Here is a 22,063-nt window from a genome sequence, read left to right as displayed (position 1 = left end):
CTGTAGATTTAACATAATTCCGAAAGAAATCCCAGCAGAGTTTTTTATTTGGACAGGTTGATTCTAAAATGCATATGGAAGGGCAAAGGAACTAGAATAGACAAAGTATTTTGAAAAAAAGGAATAACGGGAACTCCCTGGCAGTACAGTGGTTAGGGCTCTGTACTGAGGGCCCGGGGTTCAATCCCTGGTTGGATAAGATCCTACAACCCACACAGCTCGGTCAGAAAAAAAAAAAAAAAAAAAGGAATAAAGTTGGAGGATTCATATTACCTAATTTTATGACTTATTTTAAGTCTACAATAATCAAGACAGTGTGGTGTTCATGAAGGGATGAGCACAAACAGTCCTCTCCTGGTATATCCGCAGGGGATTGGATCCAGGACACCCTAGCAGACACCAAAATCTGCAGATGCTCAAGTCCCTCATATAAAATGGCAGAGTCCAGTCGACCCTCCATGGCCCTCCACATCCCAGGGTTCTGCATCCGGGAATTCAACCAACTGTGGATCAAACTGCACGGATACAGAGGAACAACTGTGTACATACCTAAATCAGTGGAACTGAATCCAGAAATAGACTCACAAATACGGCCATTTGATCTCTGATAAAGTTGCAAAACCGATTTGATAGAGTAAGAATAGTGTTTGCAGCAAACGCTGTTGGAACAATGGAATATCCATATGCAAGAAAAAGAAACAACGAAAACCTCACACCTTATACAAAAATTAACTCAAAGTTTATCATTAATCTATACATAAAGCATAATAGTACAAAACTTTCAGAAGAAAACATGGGAGGAAATCTTTATCACTTGGAGTTAGATGAGTTCTTAAAAAGGATACAAAAAGTAAAATCCATTTAAGACACCGATAAATTGGATTTCAGCAAAATTAAAACTTTTTGATGTTAAAGGTACTGCTCAGATAATGAAAAGACAAGCCACAGACTGGGAGAAAATCTCTGCAAATTACATATTCAACAAAGGACTAGCATAAATAATATAGAAAGACCTATTAAGGGGAATTCCCTGGCAGTCCAGTGGTTAGAACTTGGCGCTTTCACTGCTAAGTTCGATCCCTGGTGGGTAACTAAGATCCCGCAAGCCGCACGGCACAGCCAGAGAAAAAAAAAAAAACCTATTAAAACTGAAAATTTAGAATATAACCCTTAAAAAAAACTTCCAAGGCACTGGAATGGACACACTTCCAAAGGAGATAACATGGATGGCAGATAAGCACATGAAAAGATGCTCAAGGGACTTCCCTGGCAGTCCAATAGTTAAGACTCCTTGCTTCCACTGCAGGGGACACGGGGTTCGATCCCTGGTCGGGGAACTAAGATCCCACATGCCGCAAGGCGCAGCGAAAAAATTTTTTAAAAAAACAGAAAAGAAAAGATGCTCAACATCTTTCACCAATAGGGAAATTCAAATTAAATTGCCATGAGATACCACCACACACACCTATTAGAATAGCTAAAATTAAAATGTTTAAGAAATTCCAATACCCAGAGCTGGCAAGGACAGCAAATGAAACTCACACATTGGTGCTGAAAACGCAAAATGTGTAGCCACTCTGGGAAAGCAGTTTCTTATGAAATTAAACAAAGGTTTACCATGGGACCCAGCAATCCCATACCTCAGTATTTACCCTAGGAAAATGAAATGTTTACAAATGCAAATGTTTACAATACTTGCATTCGTAACTGTCAAAAAGTGGAGACAATCCTAACGTGCTCCATCAGGTGAATGGATGGACCGGCTGTGGTAACCCTCACCTGGAACGCTGCTCTCAGTGAAAGGACAAGCAACCATGCAGCCACACCGACGCTGAGAGAAAGAGCCAGCTTAGAAAGGCCACGTGCTGTAAGATTTCATTTATGTGACATTCTGGAAAAGGCAAGACTATGGGGTCAGCAAACACGGGCAGGGTTAGGACTACCCAAGGGCAGCACGTGTTTTTGGTGATGGAACTGTTGTGTTCTCATTGTGGTGACAGTTACACAAATCTGCACGTGTTAAAACTCTTGGAACGACACAAACGCATGCACGTATAAGTCAATTTTTGTGTAAGCAATTTTTTTTTAAAGGGAGAGAGAGGTCATTTTCCAGAAACTTCTGTCTTCAGCCCTGTAACATAAGTCCCCTGGAGGCAAGGGAACACCAAGGTCTGGTACCATCTTGGAATGGGAAAAACAGACAAAACACATATTGTGGGTTTTCTGTTTGTTTGTTTGTTTTGGCCGCAGGGCATGCAGGATCTTAATTCCCCGACCACCAGGGATCGAACCCACGCCCCCTGCAGCGGAAGTGCGGAGTCTTAACCACTGGACCGCCAGGGAAGTCCCTAAAACATATTGAATTTCAATAAATTATCCTGCTGCAGGCTTACAAACGCTAAGGCACGTATAGCTAGCCTGACCAAACGAAATCACTTCAGTTTTCCTCTGAGGGTCTGTTATTAACTTCCCAATGGGTTTCAACCTCACTCCCGTTGGAGCAGCAAAGGCGTGGAATGTGAAGTTGCAATTCCCTCTCATCCCACACCCAGTCTCAAACCCTGGAAACAGGACCAGCCCCAGTAAATGGAGGTGGGCGGGTCACCTGCTCCCTGGAGGCCACTGTGGAGGAGAGATGTGGGTGCAGATGCATTCTGAGAGACAAACGAGTAACCTACGTTTCTCTGCTTGAAGTGCGAGGCGAGGGCGCGCTGGAACCAGCAGGAAGGCGGGCAGAGCAGAGACTTTCCCCAATGGGATGGACAACTCAGACCCAAGGCTGTGAGCCCCGTGACCCTTATCATTAGAGAAATGTTATTAGTGGTCACAGAACCACCTAGAGCTTTATCAGCAAGCCAGCTGGAGCGTTTGATTCTCTATCGAAGCTAGAAATTCCAGAAGAGAATCCACATAAACACTATTTTTTTTTTCTTTTCCAAAGCGTTTGAGATCCAAACTTCGAGGTGAATGGATGTTACGGTGAAGGCTCCTTGTTCACGCATTAGTCAGAGGACAGACCAGAAGGTCAGCGCAAGAATGCTGTCAACATACCCAAGAACACAGGCTGAGTCCTAAGGGCATGATCTTGCTTTTATCAAAAATAAGCAAACAAACAAAAAAAAAAAAAAAGCAAACATTTAATAGGCACAATCTTGCTAATCACTAAAGAAGCCAAATTAAAACAACACAAGCAAGAGGTTTCCACCAAAGGGTGCACGTGAGCTGACTCCACCTGCCTGGCCCGCTGGGGTCAAGGGCTGACCCTCCCACACCCCTCGCAGGGAGCAGCTGGTGAGGATGCTCCGGTCAGAGACCCCACGGCACACTCATCCCACCGGCCACATAAAGGAGCAGTGGCGGGGCTGGAGGAAAGAAGCGAGGATGGTGCTTTCATATCCAAAGAGAGGGAAAATAGGAAGCCTGAAATTTTTCATTGAATGCTATCTGAAAGTCCCTAACTGCTCAGAAAAAAACAAGAAGCCTAACCAGAGGAAATAGCTCAGCACACCAGGTGAATGTTTTCAACAGCAGTGAAAATGGATAGACTTGTAAACTGCATGAACACACAAAGCTCATCTTTTAAAAAACTACAGGGACTTCCCTGGAGGCCCAGTGGGTAACACTCCACGCTCCCAGCGCAGGGGGCCTGGGTTAGATCCCTGGTCAGGGAACTAGATCCTCCATGCATACCGCAACTGAGTCCACATGCTGAAACTAAAGATCCCATGTGTTGCAACTAAAGATCCCACATGCCGCAACGAAGATCCTGTGTGCCGCGCAACTAAGACCAGTGCAGCCAAAATAAATTGAAAAAAAAAAAAAAACACTACAGAAATTAGCAGAAAAAAACAGAAGTCTAGCACACATTTCAACTCCACACAATACATTCATCCACACTGGAGGTAATGAGGACAGAACCTGTAGGGTAATGATAACGTCTTGGTGAATATATTCTTTCTCTTTAAGTTACTCATGTTTATCACTTTTTGAAATGTTTGTATATCTTGTTCGCCATTCTGAGTAGTTTCTTTTTGTGGGATAATTGTTGCAATTTACTTTTATTTCAGTCAAGTGACCTTAAAGGTTGAGAGAGAAAAATTAAAAGGGCTCTAGGACTTTTTCCCAATGCCCCACTCCCAGCTGTGCAAGCCCTGGAGTCTACTTTCTGTGGACAGTCAGAGCCACTGGAGATATGTCTCGACCTTTGACACCTCCATAGGATGCTTGCTTTTGCTAAATAATCTTGTGACAATATAAAACTAGTATTTCTTAAGCACTCATCCTGTAATGGGCGCATTCCTAAACACTGAGGAATTTAGCTTTGTGAGGGAGGCACTATTATCAACCTTCTATTAAAAGCAAGGAAAATGAGGCACAGAGAGGTTACGTAATTTGCCCAAAGTCACAGAGCTAGTAAGTGAACACACCCTGAGGTCTAACGACACAGTTAGAGCTACCAACCTTAACATACTACCTCATGCCTACTAATAACATGTAAACCCACAAAGCAGTTTTGAATAGTAAAAAAAAAAAAAAAAAAAAAGTTTTCCCATGAATAAGTGCAGGAATCTGAAATCCAGAATAGATAGGAACATGTCTCTTCTAGCTCTAAAGCAAACTAGAAAGTCCTAATGTTATGCAAGAATTTTATATTAGGAAACCTAACTATAAGGAGAGAACATTAACTTGGATAGTCCCCCAAATTAAAAAGCAGTACTTCAACCAAACATTCTGTGCCCCAGTCCATTTCTATTCATCTGTTAGGAAACTTTCTCTGTGCCAGAACCTTTCTTGTGTTGTGTTGATAATAAAGAAAACAAGAGAATAAAGTAACACGGCCCACAAAATCAATTCAGAAAACCCTGTGAACAAACTGCCCCCTGCTCACTGTTATCCCACCTTTCTTATCTTAAATTCCAGCCATGAAGTTAGGAGCCTAAAGGCACATCACACAAAACTGTTGATCTTGTTTGTTCTCTACACATATTTAAAAGTCCACAGAATCCAGCAGTGGCCTGAATACCCTGGGTTTCTCCTTCTAAAGAATGAGCCTGCTGTGAAGGTCACTGTCAACATCGACAACTCAGTGGTCCCCAAAGCAGATTCAGAATCACCAAGAAGTAATCACCCAAAATGCAAATGAAACATGGTAGTGGAGAAACTAGGCCACGGGGAAATCACAGTATTTTACTACTGCAGTTGCTTTAAGTCCATGCCAAACAAAATAAAGGAAAATGTTACCATCCTGGGCTGATTCAAAGTTTCCCAAGTCAAATGGCGCTCGCTACAAAGACTCAGATGGAGCCATTCCCACGTCTGACACACAGGGGTTCAAGAACAAGTGAGACAATGTGGTGCTACAGAAGTTCCAACCACACTCACAGTGGCCCTGGCGTGGAGAGGAGCCCAGAAGCGCCAGGCACGGCCAGTTCTATAAAACGCACCTACTCCTGATGGAGCCTGCCAGCACCCGATGTACAACCAACCCCACCCGACTCACCCATGAACTGAGCACCGTACCGGAAAGAAACCTAGGAGGAAGTGCTAGGCTTCAGGGAGCAGCAGGGTCGGCCATACACTTGCAGGAGCTCAGAGCAGGGTCTGCCTAGCGGGAACTGGCCACTTGAATGATTCTACTTTAAAGCCTTCCTAAAATGCTCTCATATTTTAAGTCACAGAATTTCAGAGTTTTATGGTAACTTAACTTGCCTTGTACATTATCCTGACAGACTTGGGAAAAATATCCTCATTTGACAAATGGGGAAAATGAGGCACAGACGTTTGGAGCCCAAAGACACTTCAAGAAATAGGCGGTCTAGGACTTCCCTGGTGGCGCAATGGTGAAGAATCCACCTGTCAATTCAGGGGACATGGGTTCAATCCCTGGTCCAGAAAGATCCCACATGCCATGGAGCAACTAAGCCCATGCGCCACAACTACTGGGCCTGTGCTCTAGAGCCCACGTGCCACAACTACTGAAGCCCACGTGCCTAGAGCCCGTGCTCCGCAATGAGAGAAGCCACCGCAATGAGAAGCCCGGGCACCACAACGAAGATTAGCCCCCGCTCACCGCAACTAGAGAAAGCCCATGCACAGCAAGACCCAACACAGCCAAAAAAGAAAAAAAATAAAGCAGCCTCTGTTCCAGGCGAGACTGGGACACACCCACCCCATCTCCATAAGCACTGACAGGTCCCTGTGCTCCTCCCACGGGGCCATTCTGGAGCCAACTCTGGTTAAAAATCAGGTTTACACTCCCTGAGATAGGGAACCCAGAGGAAGAGCAGTTTGGGGTGGTAGAGGTGAAGACAGAAATCCAGCCTGGAATGTGTTGAGTTTGAAATATCTAGCAGGCACGGAGGTGGAAATGAGCAAATGCAGCCGGATATCTGGCCTGGAACAAAGACGCGAGCTGAGAGACTGAAAAAACTTTACACATGAAGCTACTCGAAGCAGTGTCTTCTTTTTCCCACTTCTCAGACAAAGCCAGAGAGAATACCATATTTCATCAAATCCACGATGCCACTGATTCTAAGACAAATCACTAAGAAAGAAAAACTGATGTCAAAACCTGACACAATGAATTCTAAGAAAGCATTGATTATAAGATGCACCCCAAATTCAGAGATGTTACAAGATGAAAAAAAATGCATCTTAGAAAAGATGAAATATGTGACTTCCCTGGTGGTGCAGTGGTTAAAACTTCGCCTTCCAACGCAGGCGGTGCGGGTTCAATCCCTGGTTGGGGAGTTAAGATCTCACATGCCTCCTGGCCAGGGGACCAAAACATAAAACAGAGGCAATATTGTAACAAATTCAATAAAGACTTTAAAAAAAAAAAACAAAAGAAAAGATGAAATACTGCAAACTTTTATTGGTGGAAGGTATTTAGATTGCAGTGAATCCAGGGTGGACATTTGTCTTTGTAACTTTTTATTCTGATAGCATTTCAAATGTATAGAGAAGTTGCAAGAACAGTACAAAGAATTCTCCAATACTCTTTACCCAGCTAGCTTCACCAATTAATTGTTTTCACTTTGCCCCATTTATCATGTCCACGTGATCATTTTCTTTCCCACCCTCTCTCCCCTTCCCCCATTGAGTTTCAGACTTTGTGCCCTCTTATCCCTAAATACTTCCATATGTATTTACAAACTCAAGGACATGGTCAGAGCATGATGATCAAACTCGGGAAATGTGACATTGCTAACATACTATTGGCCAATCTACCTTTACACTCACATTTTGTCCACTGTCCCAATAATGTCCTTTATAGTCACTCCCCCCCCAGTCCAGTCTACGGTGAAGCACTGTATACAGAGGACTTCCTTGGCAGCCCAGTGGTTAAGACTCTGTGCTTCCAATTCAGTGGGTGTGGGTTCAATCCCTGAAGGGGGAACAAAGATCCCACATGCCGCACGGCACAGCCAAAAAAAAAAAGCACTGTATATGGTTGTCAGATCCCTTTAGCACTTTTTCAATTGGAATAGTTCTTCAGTCTTTCTTTGTGTTTCTCGACCCTGAAACCGTGAAAATTTTGAAGAGTACAGAGGCCGCTTACTTTATAGAGTGTGGCTCAAATGTAGTTTGTCTCAGGTCTCCGCACGATGAGATTCAGGTTACGGCGGGAATACCCCAGGCAAGGTGGTGTCCTTCTCTGTACCTCTTATCAGGAGGTTAACTGGGACCTTAACGTTGATTGCTTAGTTAAGGGGCGTCCACAGCAAGGCAGTCAAAGTCTTACTTTATGTGTACAATTTGGAATGATGAAAATTCAAAAAGAATTTAAAATGTATCAAGAACTGCTTAATTTTAAAGCCACATTGCTGCATGAACTATCAGCTATTTTTTTACTCTTCTGCTACAGAGCAGGGCTGGCTAAGTCTGAATTACGCAGGACCCTGCAAACATCCTGTTTGAAGAGGTTTTCTGAGGAGTGCTACCAGCAGCGAGAACAGGCCATTAATGTAGATTATGAGGTTTAGAAATTGGGCATTCATGCTTCTGGCCCAGTCAGGGGGCAAACTCGCCCTGTCACTTTCTTCGTCTAGATCCTCGGACAGCGGTGACTTCTCTGGAGCCCGACCACAGAATCGGTCACCTGGGCCCAGGGAGCTAACCAGTGGGGCTGCAGTCAGCACAGAGGAATCTCCCCCCTGGGACAGAAGGCAATGCCCTCCCTGTTATCACGGGGTCACACATTCCCCAGGGTGAGGGGAGGAGTCTCGTCTGTCCAAGGCTCGGTCGTCCCTCCCCAGCTGCAGAACTGATGATTCTGCCCACTTTTGCCTGGTTTTGTCCACTTCCATGACAGCAGCCGGAAGCCAGGAGGCCACGTGGACGGACAGTGCCAGCACCTCCCTCCTCGGACCACCTGAGTGCAGGGCAGGTGGACATACTCTAGATCCGGTGAGCTCTCCCTGGGGTGTGACAGCCTGCTTGTCAAACTCTCCACTAAGCAGACTGCCTTGTTGGTTTTTAAAGAATTTACAACCATTTACAAAATTCCTGTGCCCTGAAACTAAACTCCAAGTCAGTGAATGTTTCATTACATTACTTGATGTTGGCTCTTATGTTCATGCCATCTTGTGACCCCGAGAGCGACCCCACAGCCCGGTGTGAACCGCGCTCTGACGGATCTGCCCCGGCAGGACCAGTCCACCGCCCTCCGCGGGAAGGGCTAGCAGAGGCTCAGCCCGATCCCAGCATCAGACTCTTTTGTTGTTATTGTTAGTTGTCGTTGTTACTTCCGAGGGCACACACAGCCACGAGGCCCACAGGAGGCAAAGCCCAATTTATTAAGCCATCCACACTCTCGCCCACAGGGGGAATTTGGGTGGGCAATTCCTCTCTTGCCTCGCACTTCACGTGTCTAGACAGATCATGTAAGTCACAGGTTTGTATCAACACTGAAAACTCCTCATTTTCTTTCTAATGTAAAGAAATGATGTTGTCACTGAGGCAGCGAGGTCCAGTCTTCGAGATGGGAATGACAGCACGCCCCAGCTCAGCCGACTGCTTGCTGCTAGCACCACCCAAAGGAATTTACCCAAAGCGCTGAGAACAGAGCCTGGCACACAGTGAGTGCTCAGCCAAAATTTAAACACAGCTCATCAAGAGACCGGGGCTCCATTTCTGACAGTAGCTTGGCCAGGGCACAAGCTCAGGTACTGGAGACATGCCACCTGTGTGGCGAGCCACACAAGCCCTCCGGTGACCAGGCACCCAAAGCCTGCCCCCCGCAGTCCCCACACACCCCGCTTCCAGGAAGTAGCGGCAGGGAAGTGGGGGGACCTGACGCAGATGGGGGAGGGGGTCCTCTCCCAGCCAGTGACCGGTTCAAATGGCCCGGAGGCCAACAGGTGTTTTATTCCGCATTCTTTTTTTTTTTTTTTTTTAAATATTTATTTATTTATTTATTTAGGCTGCACCGGGTTTTAGTTGTGGCATATGGGATCTTCATTGCGGCATGTGGACTCTTAGCTGCAGCATACATGCAGGATCTAGTTCCCTGACCAGGGATCGAACCCGGGCCCCTTGCATTGGAAGCGCAGAGTCTTACCCATTGGACCACCAGGGAAGTCCCCACTCCTCATTCTTAAAGCGAGCCATGGAAGCCAAACTCCCTCTCCCTCCTGATGTGGGTGAGACAGCCACCACCAACATGACACTGTGAGGAAGAGGGGCAACCTGGCCCCAGAGGCTGCTTCAGCCACTGGAACAACCCATCCTGAAGCCTGTACTTTCCTTTTGGGACCTCTATTTGTTTAAGCCAAGAATGAGTCAGGCTGTCTATCACAGGCAGCTAAAAACATAACTGATGTATACCTACAAATGTAAAATTCTTCACTGGAAACTTAAAAACCTAGAGATTGTGAAGACTGATTTCCCTTCAGATCTTTAATAATCACAGTAAATGATGACCATTTTGAGAAACTCCAACATACCAAAATCTTAACTTATTAAGCAAAGCAGATCCCCAAACAAGGTAACTGGGTTATAAGAGCATGTGTCACATCACAAGGATTTGCCAGTTTCCTCTCATGAAATACAAAATAACTGTCAACACACAAAAGCTGGTATGTGCCAGCACCTTCAGGGCTTTGGTTCATTTGAGACTATGTACCAGTCTTGAGGAATGAGAAGGCATCATCCCTTGAAGTCTAAGGAAGGACATTACAGGGTCGAGAGAGACACAAAAGTGCAATCACCAGCAGCAGATGCAAACTCCAACCTCCATCAAGAGGTTAAAAACACAGAATGCTCCAAAGGACTCCTCTGTCCCATGGTTCACAAACCAAAAGATGACGACAGTCAGAATCCTTTGGTAGAGAGGTTTCACCAGGGGCTCAAGGTTACCTCAAGGATGGGGGAAGGAAAGCCTTCTGCTGTCACCTACCTCCAAATAGCTCCAGGTAGGGTCTGACCCAAAGTTTTGGCCTCCTGCTTGTGATTAACCAAACTGCTGGCCTTGAGCCTGAATTCCTAATTCGTACTTGAAGCCAAGGACTAAGCTAAGCCCAAATCGAAAGTCCAGTTACAGCCACTGCTACTCAACTTTGTAGGGAATGACCACGGAATCGGAGAGCAAAGTGGCCACGGCACTGGAAACACCCTTCCAGGCCGGAAGGCACTACTCTTTCCAGTCAAGAGCTACACCACACCCTTGACTCCACCACTGAAATGTCCACTTCAAGGCCACGCCAGACACTGTTTTGCCTCCTTCTTCTAGATCTGTCTTGAGTCAGGGAAGGAGAGAGATGTTTAGCAACCACCTGTTTGTAGCAAGATCCAAAGCTAAGTATCCAAGGTGAAAAGAATGTGGTCAGAGGGCTCTCTCACATGCCCCAAGTCCCAAACGCCACGTGTGTCATCTTCCAAAAACACACGAGACGAACTATCCAGTAACCAGCACCTAAAGCCACTCATAATAAAAGGGCAGGATCTGAACACCCTGAATACTTACAGTTAGAACTTTGAGACTCTTTTGTTACTCTATTTCCCACCACCAGATGTTCACAAGGACTAAGGACACAGAACCAAAGACGCACTAATGCTAAGGGACTCGCAGCATGGCATCAGCAATGGCACAGCTCACCCACCTCCGAGCAGCCCTGCAAACCGCAATATCTGGGGTAACCATGAGCTAGAGAAAAACAGCTTTCCATCAAAGTTTATATAAACTCCTCAGTTGAAGGGAATTCCCTGGCGGTCCAGTGGTTAGGACTCTGCGCTTCCATTGCAGTGGGCACGTGTTCGATCCCTGGTCAGGGAACTAAGATCCCGGCAAGCCCCGCGGCACGGCCAAAAAATAAAAATAAAAACATAACCTCCTCAATTGAAAAAATGTTAAAACCCTAACTTTCCCATAAAATGTTCTCTTTCTAATTTGATGATGTAACGTTATCTGAAGTTCAGGTTCTTTGAAGATGGCTTGTTATTTTACCATTTGTTATTTTACCATTCTGCAAAAACGATTATCCTCTATTTTTTATTGAACCTGAGCTATATATTTGTTATTTGCCATACAGACCAGTTCAATCTGTAATAGCTTAAACCACTATGGATGATGTGTAAATCAAACAGAAAAGGGACAGCGCGGTGGTAGCCGCTTCCCTAACCGCCTTAGCTTTTTTTAATATACACTTACTCCTGCACTCGGTTCATAAAACTGAGAGGCTGCAGACTTAGCCTTCTGTTTAACCGACCAGTTTTAACTCTTTTTTTTTTTTTAATTTTCTGCTTTTAAAAGTATCCTAAGTCCGATGTGGAAAACCTGGAAATCACAGCAGCTGCCTCTAAGGAGCAGCTCACCCTCACTCAAGAGTCGCTCCGTCCTATCGACAGTGTTGGCGGTGGGAGCGCGAGCGTCACTCGACCCTCCCGGCGCTCCAGCTCCACAGTTCTTGCCCCCGACCCCTCCCTGTTCCACAGCGTGGCCTAAGTCTCCGGTTGCAGAAGGGAACCCAGCGACCTTCTTCACTTCCATCCTGTGCAAATACACGGAGCTCCCAGTAATCAGCACGATTTATGGGTTCTGCGACTAAGCGCACTGGCGGGAGGAAAGCTGCGCTTCTGCAAACAACTCACGACAGACAAAACTCGCAGCAGACTTTTCCGCCCCAGAGCGTGACGAGTCCTTATTTCTAACAATTTTTCCATATGCAAACTCCTGATACACCAAAAGAAGCAGGTAGGTCCTAGAGCTTCGGCATAGTGGGGAGATCTTATTCAGAGCTCATCCCGTGCAGTAACTGGACGCCAGAAGCCGCCCAGAGGACGGGCCCGGCAGCCCCGCGACCCCAGCCGAACGCCCGCCGGCCACCTGAGCCAAGGTCCCGGAGCGCCAAACTAGACGCGGCCCGCCGGAGGGCCTGGCTCTACCGGACCCGCCCCGCGCTCCGGGGTCTCAGGAGAAGCAGGGTCCCGCCGGACTTCCCGAGGGGCCCCCAGGCCCGGAGGCGGAGCGAGGCGCGGGCCCCCCGGCACTTGGTCCCCACCAACCCACCCTTGTGCGCCCCCTGATGCGCTATCACGCCCCGCGGCCGGCTCACCTGGGCGGGGGGGCGTCTCCGGTTCCGCCTGCGCGCGCACAGGCCAAGGGCGCGCGCGGACGCTCTTCTCCCACCCGCGTCCTGCAGCCGCTCTTTGTGTCTGGAGGCACCCGCGCCACGCTCCTCCCGGCCTGCAGGCGCCGAGGCTGCGGCAGGCGCGGGACGCGGAGTGCCGAGCCCGGGGCGGGGCCGAGGGGCGGGGCCAGAGGAGGCGGGGCCTGAACCAGGCGCGGGGCCGAACTCAGGGGCGGGGCCGAAGAGGAGAGGCGGTGGAGTGGGCGGGGCAAAGACGACAGGGTACCCTCCGTTGCAGGGACAAAACCACGGGCGGGGCAGGAGTGGGTGGGGCCGACAGAGGAGGGGCCATCTTAAGGGCGTCGGAGGGGCGTGGTCTGTGCTGAGTGGGTGGGGACTGGTGGGCGGGTCCGGAGTGGTGGGGCCTCTTCGGAAATGTGATGGGTAGGGATGCGAAAGCCGGCTGGGACTGCCCAGCAGCCCCGGGGGCATCTCGGAAAAGTTTAGAGCCTCGGGGAATGAACCCAGGGGCTGACCTTAGTGATCTCTGTGAGCGATGCACCATTGTTCACAGGTCTCGGTCTAGCATCCTCTTTTGGAAACAAGCCGAGGAGGCCAGCCAGGCAACACTCCAAATCGAAGTTGAGGAAACCGGAAGACATAAAACTTTCGGTTATTGTTTTTCCATCATGTATTCAATCAAATATTTATTAAGCACCTACTAGTGCCAGGCATTGTCCTAGGGGCTGAGAATAGAGCAGTGACGATGGGGGGGAGGGCGTTGGCAAAAACAATCCCTGCCCCTCGTGGAGTTTACACGTTAGAAGACAATTGAAAAACTTAAGGGAAATATACAAAAACGTTAGATAGTTGTAAATGCTAAAGAGAAGCAAAGTAGGAGAGGAGCTTAAGGAGTGCAGGAGGTTGGCCAGCAAAGGTCAGCGGGAAGGTCAAAAGGCCAGAAGAAGTGAGGGAAGGAGACAACTCTGGGGGACCAGCTGGTTACACCTTCCTGGGTCTTTACAGTCTGTCACTCTGGTTTTCTCTCTTTCTCTCTTAAAGCCCCAAACATCCAACTGCCAGCTGGATATTCTACTTGTGTGCCCACACAGTTTAAACGCAACCAGTCAACAGGTCTCAAACTGAAATATTTATCTTTGCCTTAAACATGCTTCTTATGGGTTCCCCATGTTGATGAAGGTCACAGCCATTCCATCACCTCCTCATATTTACTCGGTTGCCGGGTCCTATTGACTTCTGTGTCCTCTCTCTCAAATCCCAGCCACACCACTCCCTGTGTCAGGCCCTTGGGTCCCCTCCCAAGACCACCGCAGGAGGATTGCTAAAGCTTTTAAGACCACTGTCTGCACTTTGTGCGTGCCACCTCCGTGCAGTGGCCAGATGTACTTTCTAACACTTACACCTGTGTTGTCCCTCTCCTGCCTAAAGCCCTGCAAGTTCTCCTGCTGAAATTATTCTTCTAGACCTGGCCCTGTCACCTTTCCAGCATTACCGCCCAGCTCACACAGCCTTCAGGCAGCGGGGCCTTCCCGGTTCTCTGTGAATGAGGCAGACCCTGGGCATTGCAGACGCCCTGGTAACCTCTTGGCCAGTTTTCAGCATTCAACCCAGAAATTCCCCCACCTGTGTTTGCCCCTTTCCTCTGTCCTCCCAGGACACCCATGCTCACTTCCAGACTTGTATCACTCTTTACTTTGATAATCTCTACATTAATTTGCTCTTTTGGCAGTTTCTGAGCTCCTGTGGGCAAGAGTCATCTTTTTTCTCTGCCTGCCGCCGGTGCCTAGAATCCAGCAAGCGTTGTTTGCTATGCTAAGTGATAGAGTGGGCTATGCTGACACCGTCCCTCTTTGACCTTGTTAGTGATGCCCCTCCGACTCTTTGCTCCTTCCTCCCACCACTGATGTGGAAGGAGAAGACTTAGTAGCATAATAATACATCAATATGATGAAATAAGCTGTAATCTAGCATGGGGAAGGTGTATATACTTTGTAGGGACTCCACTTTAAAAGATGTGAAGATATAGGGCAAAATGGTTTGGGAAGGAGGTAGGAAGAAAGCTAGACGCTGGGGGAAAAGGGTAGGAAACTGTGGGCAAGGGACCAAGGGGAAGTAGCAAACTTCACACAGAGTGAACGACAGCCAGAGGGGGTTAGTGAAGATGTGCTCACACCATGCTCTGCTGCTCTGAGTGAGGCTGGAGCCCTTCTGCTGTGCCTGCGAACTTACTCAGCCAGGGAGGGGCACAGCGGCAGGCCACACCACGCAGATGTGGTCAAGCTGCCAAGACCCTGATTGATTCCAGTTGACGGTATTAAATTCCCAGGGGTGCATGCTGCCAGAGTGAAGAATGTCTTTTCTCCAATGTTCCTTACTCTCTGCTTGGATTTTCACTCACCAGTTGGAGAATGAATTTGGGGTCAGATGATGCAAATCATAGTGCCATTTTACTGGCTGTTTGACTGTGGACCGGGTGGTCACTTAACCTCTAGTAGCTTCAGTTTCCTCATCTGTAAAATGGAAATCTATTGATAAAAAATAACCACTGCACGGGGACTTCCCTGGTGGTCCAGTGGTTAAGACTCCGTGCTTCCACTGCAGGGGGCACAGGTTTGATCCCTGGTCGGGGAACTAAGATCCCACAAGCCGAGCAGTGCGGCCAAAACCAAACAAACCAACCACTGCACAAGCATGTACTAAGTTTAAAGGAGCTAATCAAAAATTTAAATGCCAGTGGGTAGGTCCTACCTGCCAGAGATTCTGATTTCATTTGCTCAGGAAAGAAACTTTGAGTCACTCTTGACTACCTCTCTTCTACCCTACATTCAATACATCATCACATCCATGTGGCTCTCCTACTTTAAAACTTCTTTTAAATTTTGAATTAGCATTAAATTTATAGAAAACTTGCAATAGTAGTATACAGAGTTTCCATATACTTCTCACCCAGGTTCCCCTACTATTAACATCTTACATAATCATGGTATAGTTGTCAGAACCAGGAATTTAACATCAGTACATTACTATTAACTGAAGACCTTATTCAAAAAATCAGAAATGGACTTCCCTGGTGGCGCAGTGGTTAAGAATCCGCCTGCCAATGCAGGGGACATGGGTTCGAGCCCTGGTCCGGGAAGATCCCACATGCCGCGGAGCAACTAAGCCTGTGTGCCACAACTACTGAAGCCCGCGCGCCTAGAACCAGTGCTATGCAGCGAGAACCTACCTCAATGAGAGGCCTGTGCACCGCAATGAAGATTAGCCCCCACTTGCCGCAACTAGAAAAAGCCCGCGTACAGCAAGGAAGACCCAATGCAGCCAAATAAATAAATAAATACATTAAAAAAAAATCAGAAATGTCTCCAAGGTATCTTGGTTAGGTGGAAGATGAAGTTGCAGTGTTGCCCAACACTTTAGGGAGAAATTAGGTGCTCTGTTCTCACCATGACTTGCTAGTGGAACATTGACTGTAATTGTTTTATAAACTGAGTATTGTTTAAATTTAACCAGAGATGAGGCTCAGGGGTAGAATCCAGTGCCTTCATTTAGAAGCATATTATCTTGCCCATGGCCTGGATTTAGAAGAAAAACTGATGGCAGTAGTTCAGTAAATGAAGTTAGGAAAATTCTGTTGGGTTGTTTGTAAATCTTGTCCTATGAGAAATACTTTTAGTCTGTCTCTAGAGCATACTTGATGTCTGGAGAGACTAATGGTGCAAGAGCAAGAACATTCAAGACATGGGGTGTGGGTGTCACCCTCCCCTTGAGATGTGAAAGAGAGAAGCCAGGCTCTAGAGTTCTGAAGACCACTCACAACATAAGATATGCCTTGGGACTTCCCTGGTGGTCCAGTAGTTAAGAATCCACCTTCCAACGCAGGGGCTGCGGGTTTGATCCCCGGTCGGAGAACTGGGATCCCACATGCCGCAGGGCGACTAAGCCCATGCGCTGCAATGAAGAGCCCACGTGCCGCAACTAAGACCTGATGCAGCCAAAAATAAATAAATAAATATATTTTTTTTTAATATTAAAAAAAAACATAAGATATGCCTTACCAGGTTACACCCAAAGCCCCCACCTCCCAAATGTTTCTCCTCCCATCTGTCTATGTGCTGTGACAAAATGACTTTCGTCTTCCCCCAAACATCCCGTAACCATGTGTTCCTTTCCTCAAGGCCTTTGGTGACTCCACATTTACTAGATAGGGAATCCAGATTCATGTCCCTTGTCCAGGATCATTCAGACATCCCAGCCCACCTTTCCAACTTCTATCTCTTGCCTCATGAACCCCTGGCTCCAGCAAAGCCATGTACTGACTGCCCCCTGAGAGTGCCCTTGGCACTACTGCCTTCATGTTTGTGACGGGCAAGTCTCCTTTCTATCTGCTTGAGTCTATTCATTGGTCAAGGTTGTGCTCCAGCCTGGCCACTTCAGAGAAAAACCCCCAGCACCGGCTGTGTGTTCCAGCCATTGAGTAATAGTCCTATTCTGCTTTGTGCCAATCGTTCTGGTGTCCTATTTATGTCACTATCTGAAGTTCCACTGGTAGGGCCTTCTTATTTGAGTCCCACCATATATATATATATATATATATATATATATATATATATATATATATATGGTTTTTATTTTATTTTTAGCCACACTATGCGGCTTGCGGGATCTTAGTTCCCAGACCAGGATCGAACCCGTGTCCCTTGCAGTGGAAGCACAGAGTCCTAACCACTGGACCACCAGGGAATTCTGAATCCCAGCTAGATTATAAACTCCTACAGTCAGACACGATGATTTTTATGTCTTTACATCTCCTACAACACATTAGTAGAAAGCCTGGTAAGTGGTAGGGTTTATTATTTTACTGGATTCTCAGGTTGATTTTATGTTTCTGGCAATTTTCTCAATTTATGTTGAGTGGAAAAGCATAGTTTTTCTCTGTGATATAGATATCCTAATTTTTCTTAGATAACCTATCATGAAATTGTTATCTATGAATTCCAATGTCATGCAGGAAGTTGAGAATGGCCAGCAAACCCTTGAATGGCTATGCTTTGGCAAACAGCCACAAGACACTGCATTTGTTTTTATAGCATTAACTCACATAGATTTTTCATAGTCAGTTCAACTTAAAACAACAACAATCAGATGACTTAACAGAGAACTTTATCCTTTAATCCTTTTAAAGGATTTATCCTTGTAAAGGAAAGATTTGCCATATTCAGGTTCTTAGAACATTCCCTGGGAGTCATGGCTAAGCGCTGACCTCAGCACGTTTGGAAAAATATATTCATTTGTGGATATTGTTGCTTCATTACCCTTTGATGACCCTTGATAACTCACATATGCCCAGACTAACTCAGTCTGATTATATCTAACCCTTGCAGTAAATTACACTTTCTTTTTCTTTTAATAAGAACTTATTATTTTGGAATAATTTTAGATTTATAGGGTAATTGCAGAGATGGTACAGAGAGTTCCCTTATACCTCTCACACAGTTTCCCTTAATATTAAGATCTTACATAACCATGGTACAATGATGAGAATTAGGAAATTAACTACTAATGACATGACTGTTAGCTAAACTCCAGACTTCATTTGGATTTCAGCAGCATTTCCACTAGTGTATGTTTTCTCTTCCAAGCTCCCATTCAGGATCTCAGATGGCATTTAGTTATCATATGTCAGTTTCTTCAGTTTCTCACATTTTCCTTGTTTTTCAGGACAGTTGTGAGGAGCTCTGGTCAGGCATTTCATAGAATGTCCCTCAATTTAGTTGTGTCTGCTGTTTTCTCATGATTATACTGGTAATATAGGCTTTTGGGAAGAACACACAGAGGTGAAGTACTCTTCCCACAGCATCATATCAGGGGTACCTGACATCCTCTGAACATTATTGGTATTGTTTATCCTGATCATTTTGTTCAATCAGTGTCTGCCAGATCTTTCCACTGCAGAGCTTCAATTTTTCCTTTCCATACTCTGTTCTTTGGAAGCAAGTTACTAAGTCAATCCTACACTCAAGAAGGGGAGGATCAAACTCTATCTCCTGGAGTGGGAAGTATTTACGTATTTTATTTAGAATTCTTTATAAGGAAGACCTGTTATTTATTTATTTATTTATTTGATCATTTACTTATATCAGTATGGGTTCATGTGTTATTTATTTTATACTCTTGGTTATAATCCAATGCTATGTTATTTATTTCATTGCTCAAATTTTTCCAGCTTTGGCCATTGGGAGCTCTTTCAGATTAACTTCTGTGTCCCTTTGACAGGTCCCCATCCTTTTGCTTTTGGAGCACTTCCTTAGCTTCTGGCACCATAAGATGTTCCAGACTCGGTTTATACTTTGCCTGCCCCAGCCCTAGTATCAGCCATGTCCCCAAGGAGCCCTGGTTCTTTGCATTGAAAAATGGTATTTAGAAACCAAAATCTGGATGAGGGTATGCTCACTGCTATTGGAGCTGTCACTGCTTCTAGGCACTCTCAGGGCACAGCTTCAGGTAATATATGTGTGTATAATGACCTGTGCATACTAACATAATTACAAATTATCTATCTATATCTATCTATCTACCTATCTATCTATCTATCTATCTATCTATCTATCTCAATTTACCTATTAAACTGAATATAAGTTCATACTGATGTCTCCTACTTAAAGGAAATTAAGGGACTTCCCTGATGGTCCAGTGAGTAAGACTCTGCAATCCCAGTGCAGGGGGCCAGGGTTTGATCCCTGTTCAGGGAACTAGATCCCAAATGCCACAACTAAGAAGTCCACATGCTGCAACTAAGAAGTCTGCATGCTGCAACTAAGAAGTCTGCATGCCACAACTAAAGATCCCGCATGCCACAACGAAGATCCCACATGCTGCAACTAAGATCCAGCACAACCAAAATAAATAAATAAATAAATTTTAAAAAGTAAATTAAATTTAAATTAAATAAAAGTAAATAAACTGAGGCGGTTCTAATGCCTTAGCAGCCTATGTAAACAAACCAAAACCTAAGCCTGAAATGCCTCAAGGTTAAGAAATCAACACCTAAGGACAACCAATCACAAACAGCCAACCAGGCTTTCCCAAACAAGGCAACCACTTAACACTATAGCCAATCAAATAATTTTCTTGCTTGGCTTCCACATCTTCTCTATAAAAGTCTTTCCCCAGCTCTTGTCAGTGGAACGCTCCTACCACTTCCAGTTTGGTGATGCCTGATTTGAATCAATTTTTGCTCAAATAAACTTAAATTTTTGGGGGCTTCCCTGGTGGCGCAGTGGTTGAAAATCTGCCTGCCAATGCAGGGGACACGGGTTTGAGCCCTGGTCTGGGAAGATCCCACATGCCGTGGAGCGGCTAAGCCCGTGTGCCACAGCTACTGAGCCTGCGTGTCTGGAGCCTGTGCTCCGCAACAAGAGAGGCCACGATGGTGAGAGGCCCGTGCACCGCGATGAAGAGTGGTCCCCACTTGCCGCAACTAGAAAAAGCCCTCGCACAGAAACGAAGACCCAACACAGCCAAAAATAAATTAATTAATTTAAAAAAAAGAAAAAAAAAAACCTTAAAAATTTTAATAGACCTCAGTTTATCTTTTAACAACAGTAAGTCAAAGTATAGATACACTTATCATCTTGAATCAAAATGCTGTTGACAGAAGAACATGTTTTAGAAATTACTCCAGTTTGAAGGTGTTCAAGTAACCAGATTAGGCCCAAGATGGAGTCGCTCATGCTAAGCCCCACATCAGCAAACCAAAACTTAACTAAGGCTCAGCTCTCCCAGAAAAGGAAGGCCTGGGTCCACCAATCACACTTCCCTGCCCGGCACAAGTTACCTGAGCTGCTCCAAGACTGCCCTTTGCTCCACAGAAGGAAGGAACCCTACTTAGCCAATCAGCAGATGCCCAGGGTAACCTCCTTGTTCCCACTCACTTTGGTCTATAAAAATCTCCCACCTTGTACAGCCCTTTGGAGCCCCTTTCCATCTGCTGGATTGGACGCTGCCCGATTTATGAATCACTTTAAAGCCAATAAAATCATTACATTTACTCAATTGAATTTTAAAGATCTTTAATTTCTAGAGAAAAAGGTAAAGGAAGTAATTGAGAAATGAGGGAATCTAAGATGTTCTTGCTATGGGATTTTTTTCTTTTATTCCTGGAATTTTCTCATTTAGAATAAAGTTTCCCTTTAAAGGCATGGATGATTGCCTACAGTCAAAGTTCTTGAGGGCCCAGAACCCTGGGTTAGTTCTGGCTCCTGGAGAGTTTAGATTGCACCCCAGTGGAGTAAAGCCCCAAGCCCCAAGGGTCCACTGGACAGAACACCCAGAAGTGGTCCAGGGCCTCTGGGCTGTTGTCTTGGCCAGGAATCACTGAGAGCCCGCAGTCCTGTTCACACATTGGGGCTTTCATAACAGAGGGAATATACTGAAAGTTTCCATGAAGTACCCCACATGCTTCAAGCCTGTGAGCTCCATGAGAACAGAGCTGGGCTCCTTTGTTTCCCTGCTGTGGACTCAGTGCCCAGGGCACCCCACTGCGCGCACACACACACCTGGTGTGTGTGCACTGCTCAAATGTTCGCTGGCTGAATGCTACAATAACCAAGTCTTGCAAGTCTAACAGCTATTACCTCCTGTATTAATCTGTCCAGGCTGCCGTTAACAAAATATCACAGACTGGGTGACTTAAATAACAGGAATTTATTGTCTCACTATTATGGGAGGCTGGAAGTACAAGATCAAGGTGTTGGCAGGGTTGGTGTCTCCTGAGGCCTCTCTCCTTGGCTTGTAGATGGCTGTCCTCTGTGTCCTCATGTGGCCTTTCCTCTGAGGGCATGCATGTCCCTGCCTCTTCTTATAAAGATACCAGTCCTATCGGATTAAGGGTGCACTCTTATGCCCTCATTTAACCTGAATCACCTCTGTTTTATTTTTAATATTTATTTATGTGGCTGTGCCGGGTCTTAGTTGCAGCATGTGGGATCTTTGTTGCCATGGGCAGGATCTTTAGTTGCAGCATGTGGGATCCAGTTCCCTGACCAGAGACCGAACCCAGGCCCCCTGCATCGGGAGCGCAGAGTCTTAGCCTCTGGACCACCAGGGAAGTCCCCTGAATCACCTCTTTAAAGACCCTGTCTCCACATAGTCACATTTGGGGTTAGGGCTTCAACATATGAAATTTGGGGAGACACAATGCAGTGCAGACACCTCTCCTCACCTGCGGGTCCCTCACCCTCCTTCTCCTTACATACGTAATTCCTTCTCTTCTCTCTCCATGGACCCACTTTCTCTTTTTCTGTGGTTTTGCTTGATTCGCTCTTTTAAGCGTTCACTCAAGAGAGTGGAATGTGCTGAGTTCACAATCCTGGGGCCCGTGGTTTCGCCTCAGACCTGTTTTGCTTGGCTTGACGATCAGGGCCCTCCTGCGGGTCACCCCCTTCTGGGTTTGCTACAGTCCACACTACCTCTGT

The 22,063-nt window shown here is 46.1% G+C and overlaps 1 protein-coding gene across 2 annotated transcripts in view; it reads right to left on the bottom strand.

The window, feature by feature from the left end:
- The window catches only part of LOC309612807 (ninein-like protein), a 113,396-nt gene extending 100,642 nt beyond the window's left edge, over positions 1-12,754 (bottom strand). Inside the window, exon 1 of one of the 2 annotated variants that reach the window (XM_082359000.1) lies at positions 12,555-12,754. The gene's annotated coding sequence lies outside the window, so the exon portion shown is untranslated. The remainder of the gene's footprint in view (positions 1-12,554) is intronic. The other variant, XM_082359001.1, reaches the window with a different exon arrangement.
- Positions 12,755-22,063: the final 9,309 nt, after the last annotated feature.

Source organism: Balaenoptera borealis (genome assembly GCF_965194805.1).
Source record: "Balaenoptera borealis genome assembly, chromosome: 16".
NCBI classification, from domain to species: domain Eukaryota; kingdom Metazoa; phylum Chordata; class Mammalia; order Artiodactyla; family Balaenopteridae; genus Balaenoptera; species Balaenoptera borealis.
The sequence above is the reverse complement of the archived record's forward strand: the minus strand, read 5'-3'. Positions and strand labels throughout refer to the sequence as shown.